Below are 11,776 nucleotides of genomic sequence, written 5' to 3'. Positions count from 1 at the left end.
GGAGAGGGCTGAGGAATGCGCTCTGGGAAATGTTTCTTCAGCCTCTGGTGGCAAAGGGCTGGCAAGTAAGCAGTTTGGGTGAGAGAAGAGTGGGAGGCTGGACCGGGCAGCCCGGCTGCAGCTGGCTGAATAAAAAGCAGCGGAGAAAAGAAAAAAAAAAGTGGCAGGCTCCTTTCACAGCTCTGGGCACCTGCCCCTCCTCCTTGGGCACCTGGAAACCCAGGTACTCGATTCCTTTATATTGACTTAATAGTGTAAAGCACTGTGGGTCAAAAAAAGAGGGTTAGCATCTCTTTGCCAGCTGAGTAGTTACAAAATAGTGAGTGCATTTTTACCATTCCTTATTTTTTTCAGTAAAGCAGTGGTTCATTGGGATAGTAGTTTACAATCCCCTTGTGAATTGTGCTAAATTTGTACTAATGATAAGGCATATATAATTGTATAGTCTGCCAAATACAAAGACTTCCTTTTTGTAACAAGGATCTGTTGTGGAAAAAAAAATATTTTCTATATTAGAAATGTATATGTTATATCAAGAGTCTTTTGTTAATTCTTTTTATTTGCTGATGTTGAAATCTTGATTTAAATATTAGGGGATGTGTAATAATTATTATTATTTTTTTAAATAATTTTATTTTTTTAATGGGGTGACATCAATAAATCAGGATACATATATTCAAAGATAACAAGACCAGGGTATCTTGTCGTTCAATTATGATGCATACCCATCACCCAAAGTCACATTGTCCTCTGTCACCTTCTATCTTGTTTTCTTTGTGCCCCTCCCCCTCCCCCTTTCCCTCTCCCATTCCCCCCTCCCCCCTGTAACCACCACACTCTTATCAATGTCTCTTAGTTTCACTTTTATGTCCCACCTACGTATGGAATAATGCAGTTCCTGGTTTTTTCTGATTTACTTATTTCGCTTCGTATCATGTTATCTAGATCCCACCATTTTGCTGTAAATGTTCCGATGTCATCATTTCTTATGGCTGAGTAGTATTCCATAGTGTATATGTGCCACATCTTCTTTATCCAGTCATCTATTGACGGGCTTTTTGGTGGTTTCCATGTCCTGGCCACTGTGAACAATGCTGCAATAAACATGGGGCTGCATGTGTCTTTACGTATCAATGTTTCTGAGTTTTTGGGGTATATACCCAGTAGAGGGATTGGTGGGTCATAAGGTAGTTCTATTTTCAGTTTTTTGAGGAACCACCATACTTTCTTCCATAATGGTTGTACTACTTTACATTCCCACCAACAGTGTATGAGGGTTCCTTTTTCTCCACAGCCTCTCCAACATTTGCTATTACCTGTCTTGCTAATAATAGCTAATCGAACAGGTGTGAGGTGGTATCTCATTGCTGTTTTGATTTTCATTTCTCTAATAGCTAAAGAAGATGAGCATCTTTTCATATATCTGTTGGCCATTTGTATTTCTTCCTGGGAGAAGTGTCTGTTCATATCCTCTTCCCATTTTTTTATGGGATTGTTTGTTTGTTTGTTGTTGAGTTTTATGAGTTCTTTGTATATTTTGGATATTAGGCCCTTATCTGAGCTGTTGTTTGAAAATATCATTTCCCATTTAGTTGGCTTTCTGTTTATTTTGTTATCAGTTTCTCTTGCTGAGCAAAAACTTCTTAGTCTGATGTAGTCCCATTCATTAATTTTTGCCTTCACTTCTCTTGCCATTGGAGTCAAATTCATAAAATGCTCTTTAAAACCCAGGTCCATGAGTTGAGTACCTATGTCTTCTTCTATGTACTTAATTGTTTCAGGTCTTATGTTTAGATCTTTGATCCATTTTGAGTTAATTTTTGTACAGAGGGAGAGACTGTAGTCCAGTTTCATTCTTTTGCATGTGGCTTTCCAGTTTTCCCAGCACCATTTATTGAAGAGGCTTTCTTTTCTCCATTGTGTGTTGTTGGCCCCTTTATCAAAAATTATTTGACTATATATATGTGGTTTTATTTCTGGACTTTCTATTCTGTTCTATTGGTCTGAGTGTCTATTTTTCTGCCAATACCATGCTGTTTTGATTGTCGTGGCCCTATAATAAAGTTTGAAGTCAGGTATTGTAATGCCCCCAGCTTCATTCTTTTTCTTAAGGATTGCTTTGGCTATTCGGGGTTTTTTATAGTTCCATATAAATCTGATGATTTTTTGCTCTATTTCTTTAAAAAACGTCATTGGAAGTTTGATGGGAATTGCATTGAATTTGTATATTGCTTTGGGTAATATAGCCATCTTGATTATATTTATTCTTCCTAGCCAAGAACAAGGTATATTCTTCCATCTCATTATATCTTTTTCAATTTCCCTTAACAATGGTTTATAGTTTTCATTATATAAGTCCTTTACATTCTTTGTTATGTTTATTCCTAAGTATTTTATTTTTTTTGTTGCAATCGTGAAGGGGATTATTCTTTTGAGTTCCTTCTCAGTTGTTTCATTGTTGGCATATAGAAAGGCTATTGACTTCTGAATGTTAATTTTGTATCCTGCGACCTTACTGTATTAGCTTATTGTTTCTAGTAGTGTTTTTGTGGATTTTTTCGGGTATTCGATGTATAGGATCATATCATCTGCAAAAAGTGATACCTTTACTTCTTCTTTTCTGATATGGATGCCTTTTATTTCTTTGTCTTGTCTGATTGCTGTGGCGAGAACCTCTAGTACCACATTAAATAAGAGTGGAGAGAGTGGACAACCCTGTCTTGTTCCTGATTTAAGGGGGAAAGCCTTCAGTTTAGTGCCATTTAATATGATGTTAGCTGATGGTTTATCATATATGGCCTTTATCATGTTGAGATATTTTCCTTCTCTACCCATTTTGTTGAGAGTTTTAAACATAAAATTGTGTTGTATTTTATCGAAAGCCTTTTCTGCATCTATTGATAAGATCATGTGGTTTTTGTTCTTTGTTTTGTTGATATGGTGTATTACGTTAACAGTTTTACGTATGTTGAACCATCCTTGAGATTCTGGGATGAATCCCACTTGATCATGATGTATTATTTTTTTAATATGTTGTTGTACTCGATTTGCTAGTATTTTGTTTAGTATTTTAGCATCTGTATTCATTAGAGATATTGGTCTGTAGTTTTCTTTTTTTGTGCCATCCTTGCCTGGTTTTGGTATGAGGGTTATGTTGGCCTCATAAAATGTGTTTGGAAATATTGCTTCTTCTTCAATTTTTTGGAAGACTTTGAGTAGAATAGGAACCAAGTCTTCTTTGAATGTTTGATAAAATTCGCTTGTATAGCCGTCAGGGCCTGGAGTTTTATTTTTGGGGAGGTTTTTAATGGTTTTTTCTATTTCTTCTCTACTGATAGGTCTGTTTAGGCTTTCTGCTTCTTCTTGACTCAGGCTAGGAAGATTGTATTGTTCTAGGAATTTATCCATTTCTTCTAGGTTGTTGAATTTAGTGGCATAAAGTTTTTCATAGTATTCTACAATAATTCTTTGTATATCTACGGTGTCCGTAGTGATTTCTCCTCTTTCATTTTGGATTTTGTTTATATGAGTTCTTTCTCTTTTTTCCTTGGTAAGTCTTGCCAAGGGTTTGTCAATTTTATTGATCTTTTCAAAGAACCAGCTCCTTGTTCTATTAATTTTTTCTATACTTTTTCTGTTCTCTAATTCATTTATTTCTGCTCTGATTTTTATTATCTCCTTTCTTTGGCTGCTTTTGGGTTGTCTTTGTTCTTCTTTTTCTAGTTCCTTAAGGTGGGAAGTTAAGTGGTTCACTTGGGCTCTCTCTTGTTTATTCATATATGCCTGAAGTGATATGAACTTCCCTCTTATCACTGCTTTTGCTGCATCCCATAGATTCTGATATGTCATACTGTCATTTTCATTAGTCTGTATAAATCTTTTGATCTCTGCACTTATTTCTTCTTTGACCCATTCATTTTTTAAAAGTATGTTGTTTAGTTTCCACATTTTTGTGGGATTTTTCCCCTCTTTTTTGCAGTTGAATTCTAGTTTCAAGGCTTTATGATCAGAAAATATGCTTGGCACAACTTCAATTTTTCTGAATTTGCTGATGTTGTTTTTGTGGCCCAACATATGGTCAATTCTTGAGAATGATCCATGTACACTGGAGAAAAATGTATACTCAGTCACTTTGGGATGAAATGTCCTGTAGATGTCTATCATATCCAGGTGCTCTAGTGTTTCGTTTAAGGGCACTATGTCTTTGTTGATTCTCTGTTTGGATGACCGATCTAGAGCCGTCAGCGGTGTATTGAGGTCTCCAAGTATGATTGTATTTTTGTCAGTTTTTGTTTTAAGGTCAATAAGTAGCTGTCTTATATATTTTGGTGCTCCTTGGTTTGGTGCATATATATTAAGAATTGTTATGTCTTCTTGATTCAGTGTCCCCTTAGCCATTATGAAATGGCCATTTTTATCTCTGAGTACTTTTCCTGTCTTGTAGTCAGCATTATCCGATATGAGTATTGCTACACCTGCTTTTTTTTGGATGTTATTTGCTTGGAGTATTGTTTTCCAGCCTTTCACTTTGAATTTGTTTTTATCCTTGTTACTTAGATGAGTTTCCTGTAGGCAGCATATAGTTGGATTTTCTTTTTTAATCCATTCTGCTACTCTGTGCCTTTTTATTGGTGAGTTTAATCCGTTTACATTTAGTGTAATTATTGATACTTGTGAGTTCCCTATTGCCATTTTATATCTTGCTTTCTGTTAGTTTTGTGTCTTGTTTGATCCTTCTCTTTCGTTTTTCTTTCTTTTGTTTTTATTTGGTTGTATTCCATACATCTTTCCTCTGTTGCTATCTTTTTTATCTCATGTGCTTCTGTGGTGGTTTTTTCAATGGTGGTTACCTTTGAGTAATGAAAAGGGTCCCTACCCTGTTCATTTTAGCAAACTATTTTGTGAGTACTTTTGCACTCCATCGTCATTTGCTACTGTTAATCTCCATCTTCTCCCCCCTTTCTTTTTGTTGTTGTCACAGTTTAAATTTGGTTTTATTGTGTTCTTCTTGGAGCCTTTACTTGTGGCTCTGTTTTTTTTTTTTTTGTTCTTTGTATCTGATTGGAGAACCCCCTTTAGTAATTCCTGGAGTGGGGGTTTTCTGATGATAAATTCCCTCATCTTTTCTGTATCTGTGAATGTTTTTATTTCTCCTTCATATTTGAAGGATAGCTTTGATGGGTATAGTATTCGTGGCTGAAAGTTTCTCTCTTTCAGGACTTCACATATTGGGGTCCACTCTCTTCTAGCTTGTAGAGTTTCTGCTGAGAAATCTGATGATAATCTAATGGGCCTTCCTTTATATGTTGTATTCTTCTTTTCCCTGGCTGCCTTGAGAATTTTTTCTTTGCTGTTGGTTTGTGTCAATTTCATTATGATATGCCTTGGAGTAGGTTTGTTGGGGTTAAGAAAACTCGGTGTTCTGTTTGCTTCTTGAATTTGAGGCTTTAGTTCTTTCCACAGGCTTGGGAAGTTCTCATCTATTATTTGTTTGAGTATGTTCTCCATTCCATTTTCTCTCTCTTCTCCCTCTGATATACCTATTATTCTTATGTTATTCTTTTTGATGGAGTCAGATAATTCTTGTAGGGCTATCTCATTTTTTTTAATTTTTGAGTCTCTTTCTTCTTCTCTCTGTTGTGCCTCAAGTTGCTTGTCTTCTATTTCACTAATCCTCTCTTCTATCTGACCTGTTCTATTAGCTAAGCTTGTTACTTCGTTTTTCAGCTCGTGAATTGAGTTTTTCATCTCTGTTTGATTTATTTTTATAGTTTCAATTTCTTTGGACATATATTCTTTGTGTTCATTGAGTTGTTTTCTGAGCTCCCTAAATTGCCTTTCTGTGTTTTCTTGTATATCTCAGAGGATTTTTAGGATTTCTACCTTGAATTCTCTGTCATTTAGCTCCAAGGTTTCCAATATATTAAATTTTTTCTCCATAGATTTTTCCTCATCTAGCTGTGTTACCTCTCTTTCTTTTGTATCCATGATATTCGATTTTCTCTTCCTTAATGGCATCTGAGGGTGGTTTTGTTGATAGTATTAATGAGATTTAATAAAGAATAAAAAGTTAAAAAAAATAAAAAATCAAAAAGAGTTGTTTTTTTTAAAAAAAATTAATAATGAAATAAAGAAAAATAAAATAATAATTTTTTAAAAAAGGAAATTATTCCCCCCCTCCTTTTTTCCTCTCCTCTCCCCTTTTTCTTGAGAAAATCTTTTGGTGAACTGTGAATTATAACAAACAATGCCTGTGATGGAGGTCCTGAATTGGGGAAAAGTAATAAAGGGGCAAAAAAAAAAAAAGGAAAAAAAAAGGGGGGCGGTATGGACCCACAAAAAGCAAATAAGGAAAAAATTTGGGTCAAGAATAAAATGATTTGCTTTTAGGTGTTGGTGTTGTCTAAGAGTTATGATGAGAGGAATAAGAGAACAGAAAAATGGGGGGACAAATTAAAAAAATACTATTGTATTTAGTGGAACAAGAACTAGATAAAATGGAGAGCCAGGGATGGGAGCACTGCTAGTGAGTTAAAAAGGTGAAGTAAAAAACCCCCAAAATGCCACAAACATAAGTTTGAGTCCCAGATAAGATAATTTGTTTGTTATTGAGGTTTGAATGAGAGGAGATGTAAAGGAGAAAGGAAGAAACTAATATAGAGGGAGAAAAGAAAGAGAGAGAGAGAAAAAAAGAGGGAACCAGTAAAAGAAGAAAAAAGAAAGGAGAGAGAGAGAGTTAAGGGTTTTGGAGTGCAACCCTTATAGAGAGAAAGGAAGAGGAGAAAAAAGATAATGGGAGATGTAACACTTATGGGTAGTGTAGTTCAAGGAGAGGAGAGAGTAAGACCGGCAGAGAGTTAATCGGCCAAATTGGAGGAGGAAAAAAAGTATCAAGAATGAAGATAAGAGAAACAAACGAACAAATATAATAAAATGGGATAGGTTATAAAGTCTGCAGATTATTCTTGATTTTGAGAGGTTATCTTCTTGTTTTTTCTTTTCTCTCCCTCTTCCTGGTCGGTGACTCTGTACCCCAGGTTCTGCCCCTTTGGCACGCTCAGGTAGAGGTTTGCAGTTGATAAGTCTCTATGGCAATGTCATGTATTGTGCTTTAGTCTCATTGGGAGTCAAAGCTCATTAGCTTTCATAGGCTCCGACAGTGAGAGAGTCCGTGTTCCTGGAGCCTTTCTCCTAGTCTTTCCTTCCTCAATTATTAGCCTGATAATCCAGCTATGGGGTTGTTGCTGCCTCTGCCTAGATAGTAAGAGGTTCAAAGAGCTGGCAACTCCCCACTCTATTTCCACTCAGCACAGGGCTCTGGGTAAGGCTCAGTCAGTCAGAGCTGCTAGCATAATCAGGTGGGCTTTCCGCCCACTCAAAGACCTCTGGCTCTGCCACTCTGTCCGGTAACACAGGCGGGCACCCACTTCCGGGGTGCTTGGAGGAAACTCTCATTCACTATCTGCGCGCGCAGACCAGGATATCTGGCCAGTAGTCTCACGCTCTGAGTGAAACCCCCAACCGCATGGAAATTTGCAGTGCTGGAATTCACTCTCGCTCCTTCCCCGTGCGCGGCTTTTGCAAGGCGCTGGGGCGGCCCGAGATTCCGCTTTTGCCCACACAAAGGCCCCTGACTCTGCCCCTCTTTGCGATAACACGGGCGCGCCCTGCCGAGGCACTCGGAGGAATCGCTCACTACCTATCTGCGCGCGCACACCAGGATATGAGGCTGGCCGCGTTTCCCTGAGTGAAACCCTCACCAGCACGGAAAATTTCCACCGTTGGAATTAGTTCTCACTCCCTCCCATGCGCGGCTTTCCCAGGGCACTGGGGCTGCCCAGAGATTCTGCTTTCGGCCCACAGAAAGGCCTATGACCCTGCCTCTCTGTGGGGCAACACGGACACCCACTTCTGGGGCTTAGGAAGAGATCTCTCGCCCACTAACTGCGCACCAACCAGGAGAACGGGTAAAATGGCTGCCCCGCTTGTCTTTCTTTGTTTGGGTTTGGCGCGAGTGTCAGCTTGTATTGCCCGGCTTGCCACAGGAACAGTTTTTCCTCCGCTAGGATCTCCGTGCCACAGCCTGGTTCGGCCTTTTGTGCGCGGCCTGGATGTATTCACCCCCTTTGCCCGCCTCAGTTTCTATATTCACAGTTACCAGAGAAAGCCGCCCTGTTTAGGTTAGTGAGGAAGGCGGAGCATTTCTTACTCCCTATTTCCTTCAGGATTTGGTTATATATTTAGCCAATTTTTCACTCGACCATACCTTCGGGTGTATTGTGAAGCATCTGGAGGCTCCAAGTATAGGTTTTTCTGTTTCTGGTTGAAGATCTTGTTGAGTTTTGGGGGAGATTTATCGGTATCGCTTCCTACTCCGCCATTACTCTGATGTCATCCATAATTATTAATAATATCTTTTTATATGGTGTATAAATGTTCAGCTTATTATCATTTTTGAAGCGGTATTGTTCAATGTTAGGTCACCAAACTCAGAGTGACAAATATTAGTATTAATTGGCTTACCAGTAGAATTCTCAACATAATAAGTGGAAAGGGGAAAATAGAATATAAATAAATAATTGTGGTAGTAGAGATCATTTAAGTTTTGAACCCAAATTGAAAGGGCTAAAGGACATGAACAGAAATCTGTTTCTCTTAAGCTTTTTATACATTATCTGTTAGGGTGCATAAAATTACAGCATAAATAAGGTATGTTTTCTTAGAATGTAAAAGGAATTTGTGATTAAGTAGAATATGAAATTCATTTTATAAAATATTGGTCATTTCAGTTGGTGTTTTTAACTAGATCTTTAGAATTTAAGGCATAGATGTAATAGGAAATAGTTTAAATTCTTTTTTTCCCAAGTGACCTATAGAATTAGAAAACTCAAAACTCAAAATCCCCTTTCTCGGGAAGCCTTGAACTCTAACAGGACTGTTAGAATCTGTACTGTACATACATTGCCCACTTAGGATAACCAAGACCACCTCAAGAAAATGTTTCTGGTTTCCTGGCTTAAAGTGGGATTCTAGTACCCAAGCAAGTGAGGATATTTTGGATACTTTCCACCAATTTCTGTTAGCCAGGATCAGAGAAGATACTAAGGCAGTCAATTTAGCCTTTACATAGAAATCAGCTCTAGAAATTAGAAAAAGAATGTATTACAAGTTAAAAAAAAAAAGAAAAAATACATCAGCTGCTAAAAAAAATAAATAAAACTAAGCATTTCAGGAGGGACATTGCTCCTCCCTCAATCACATAACTCTGTTTGACCCCCCTAAGATGGCTGGTTAGCCAAAGATGGGTAAGATTCCTGAAGGCAAAAATAACCTAAGACAGGCACAAAGAGGGGCCATCAGGAGAAGGCTTAAGAACTAACAAAAGTGAGGCCCAAATTTTCACCTCAACAATGCAGAAGCCTGCTCCCCTGAAATAGTGACCTTCATCCACTGTACAGGATACCAAAAGATGGGGACTCCCTAAAAACTCAAGAAAAATGAAGCAGCTGATGATACTACCAATAAGGTAGCCATAAAACCAGTGGGGTTTTTAGAAAATTTTAATGACTTTACTAGAACCCTTGTTGCCAAAGGTTTATTTGCAACCAATTAGAAAAAAAATTTTCCAGCAGGAAAGAGATAAATAATTAGAAAAGCCAGATTTAGAATCTATTGCAGAAGTCATAATGTCTGAGTGTTTAGTCTGTGCTCAAATAAATAATAAGTAAAGAAATTATAAAAAGAAACAGAGAGAATCTTTCTCAGGTGAACATTTAGAAATAGATTTTACTAAAGTAATTGACAATTAGGTAAAAGCTTTTCCTACTAGAAATGACCACAATAATAGTTGTTAAGAAATTGCTATACGAAATTCTTTTCAGATTTAGCTTGCCCATTCTAATGATGGGCCTGCATTTGTGTCCAAGATCTCACAGCTAGAGGAAAAGGCACTCAATATTAATTGGAAATTACATTGTGCCTACAGACCCCAAAGTTCAGGGCAGGTAGAATGCATGAATCGAATCATAAAGGAAACTTTAACCAAATTTGTTTTTAAAAACTGGTGAAAAGTGGCCCTCATTAGGGCGAGGTGCACCCCTTCTTGCCCCTTCAGCGCCAACAACATTGTCTTCCCTTCAATCTTGTTGTCCTTTCCATCCAGCGTGCCCCTCAGTGCCTCCTTTCCTGGCACCTGCCCCCAGGGTTATTAATATTTGGCATGGGCATGGGGCCTTGGCGCATTCCTAACCGGCAGCTGGGTGGGCAGCGGCGACAACCAGGACTCAGTTGTACAGAGCTCAGCCCTCTTTTGTTTACTCAGTACAGAGCAAGGCGAAGCTTTTGCAGAAGTGCAGTTGCGGGAGCTCAACCTGCTGTGCGGTGACCGAGGACAAGCTTGTCACCCACAGATGCCCCTGTTGCAACACACCCCAGCCTCAAGTCCAGCATGAGGCAGCAGAGATGGCTCTGAGCCCAGAGCCTGATAGCAGGTCCCCTATGCTAGCTGTGACAGGAAGTCCAGTGCCCAAACCATCCAGCTGTCCCAATGTATCCCTCAACAGCTCATGAGCCAGCCTGTTGGAACCCAGCTCCCTGGACGACCTGGTGGCCATGGGTGTCATTGGAGCAGTGTTCTTGGTCATGGGCATAGTGGGTGTGGTGGGAAACATGTACACGCTGGTAGTCATGTGCCACTTCCTGCATGCCTTGCTCTCCATGTACATCTATGTTGTTAACCTGGCACTGAATAACCTGCTCTACCTGCTAAGCATCCCTTTCATTGTGACCAAATACATCAGCAAGGAGTGGCACTTTGGAGACATGGGTTGCTGTGTCCTATTTAGCCTGAACTCTCTGACCAAGCATGCCAGCATCTTCACCCTGACTGTCATGAGCAGTGAGTGCTATGCAGCAGTAATGAGGCCATTGGACACCACACAGTGCTCTAAGGGCTATCCTGGCTCTTGGCACATGGCTGCTGGCACTGCTGCTGGTGCTGCGCATGATGCTGACTATCTAGCTGGTCCACAGGGAACACAAGAACCTCTGCTTGCTGGCTGGGGCCAGAGCATCTCCCATGCCTACCTGACACTGCTCTTTGGAACCAGCATTGTGAGGCCTGGCATGGTCATCGGGCTGCTCTACATGCACCTGGTCTGGACGTACTGGCTGTCTCAGCAGGCCTCCTTCCCACAGACATGGTGGTGGCCCAACCCCAGAGTGCTGCACCTCATCTTGGGCATTGTGCTGCTCTTCTGGGCATGCTTCATGCCCTTCTGGATATAGCAGCTACTGGCCCAGTACCTTAACGCCTATCCACTCACACCCCGAAGGTCCACACACCGGGATCCTGACCACCCCTACTGCTGCCAAAGTAGAAGGCATGTCCACCTGGGCCCACCACAGTCAGTTGAAGTCTGCAGTCCCAGCAGAGACACCCTCTTGAACAGCGGAGACTGACCCCGCCAACCCCTGTAAGTTGACCCTGAGAAGTAAGGCATGCCCTACTCCAGACACAAACTGAAAGCTAATGCATGAAGAAACTCACTGAGGACCTCCTTTTAATTAGACTTTGAGGAAGGAAGGAAACTAAAGTAAAAAGAAAGCCAGAACAAGTTGTCTTAAGGTTTGATGCATGTACTGCTATAAGTCATACAAAAGGGAGGTATAAGGCCCTTTGCTAGAAGAAAAGCTACAAGGTAAATAGAAAAAATATATATATATGCTTATACTTAACCTATGATTACTAGCTACATAGAGGGAAGATATCTCCAAA

The 11,776-nt window shown here is 39.6% G+C and overlaps 1 pseudogene; it reads left to right on the top strand.

Moving 5' to 3' along the window:
• Positions 1 to 10,461: 10,461 nt before the first annotated feature.
• Positions 10,462 to 11,460, top strand: LOC136322421 (urotensin-2 receptor-like; annotated as a pseudogene).
• Positions 11,461 to 11,776: the final 316 nt, after the last annotated feature.

This window comes from Saccopteryx bilineata, chromosome 2 (assembly GCF_036850765.1).
Source record: "Saccopteryx bilineata isolate mSacBil1 chromosome 2, mSacBil1_pri_phased_curated, whole genome shotgun sequence".
In the NCBI taxonomy this organism is placed as follows: domain Eukaryota; kingdom Metazoa; phylum Chordata; class Mammalia; order Chiroptera; family Emballonuridae; genus Saccopteryx; species Saccopteryx bilineata.
The sequence above is the reverse complement of the archived record's forward strand: the minus strand, read 5'-3'. Positions and strand labels throughout refer to the sequence as shown.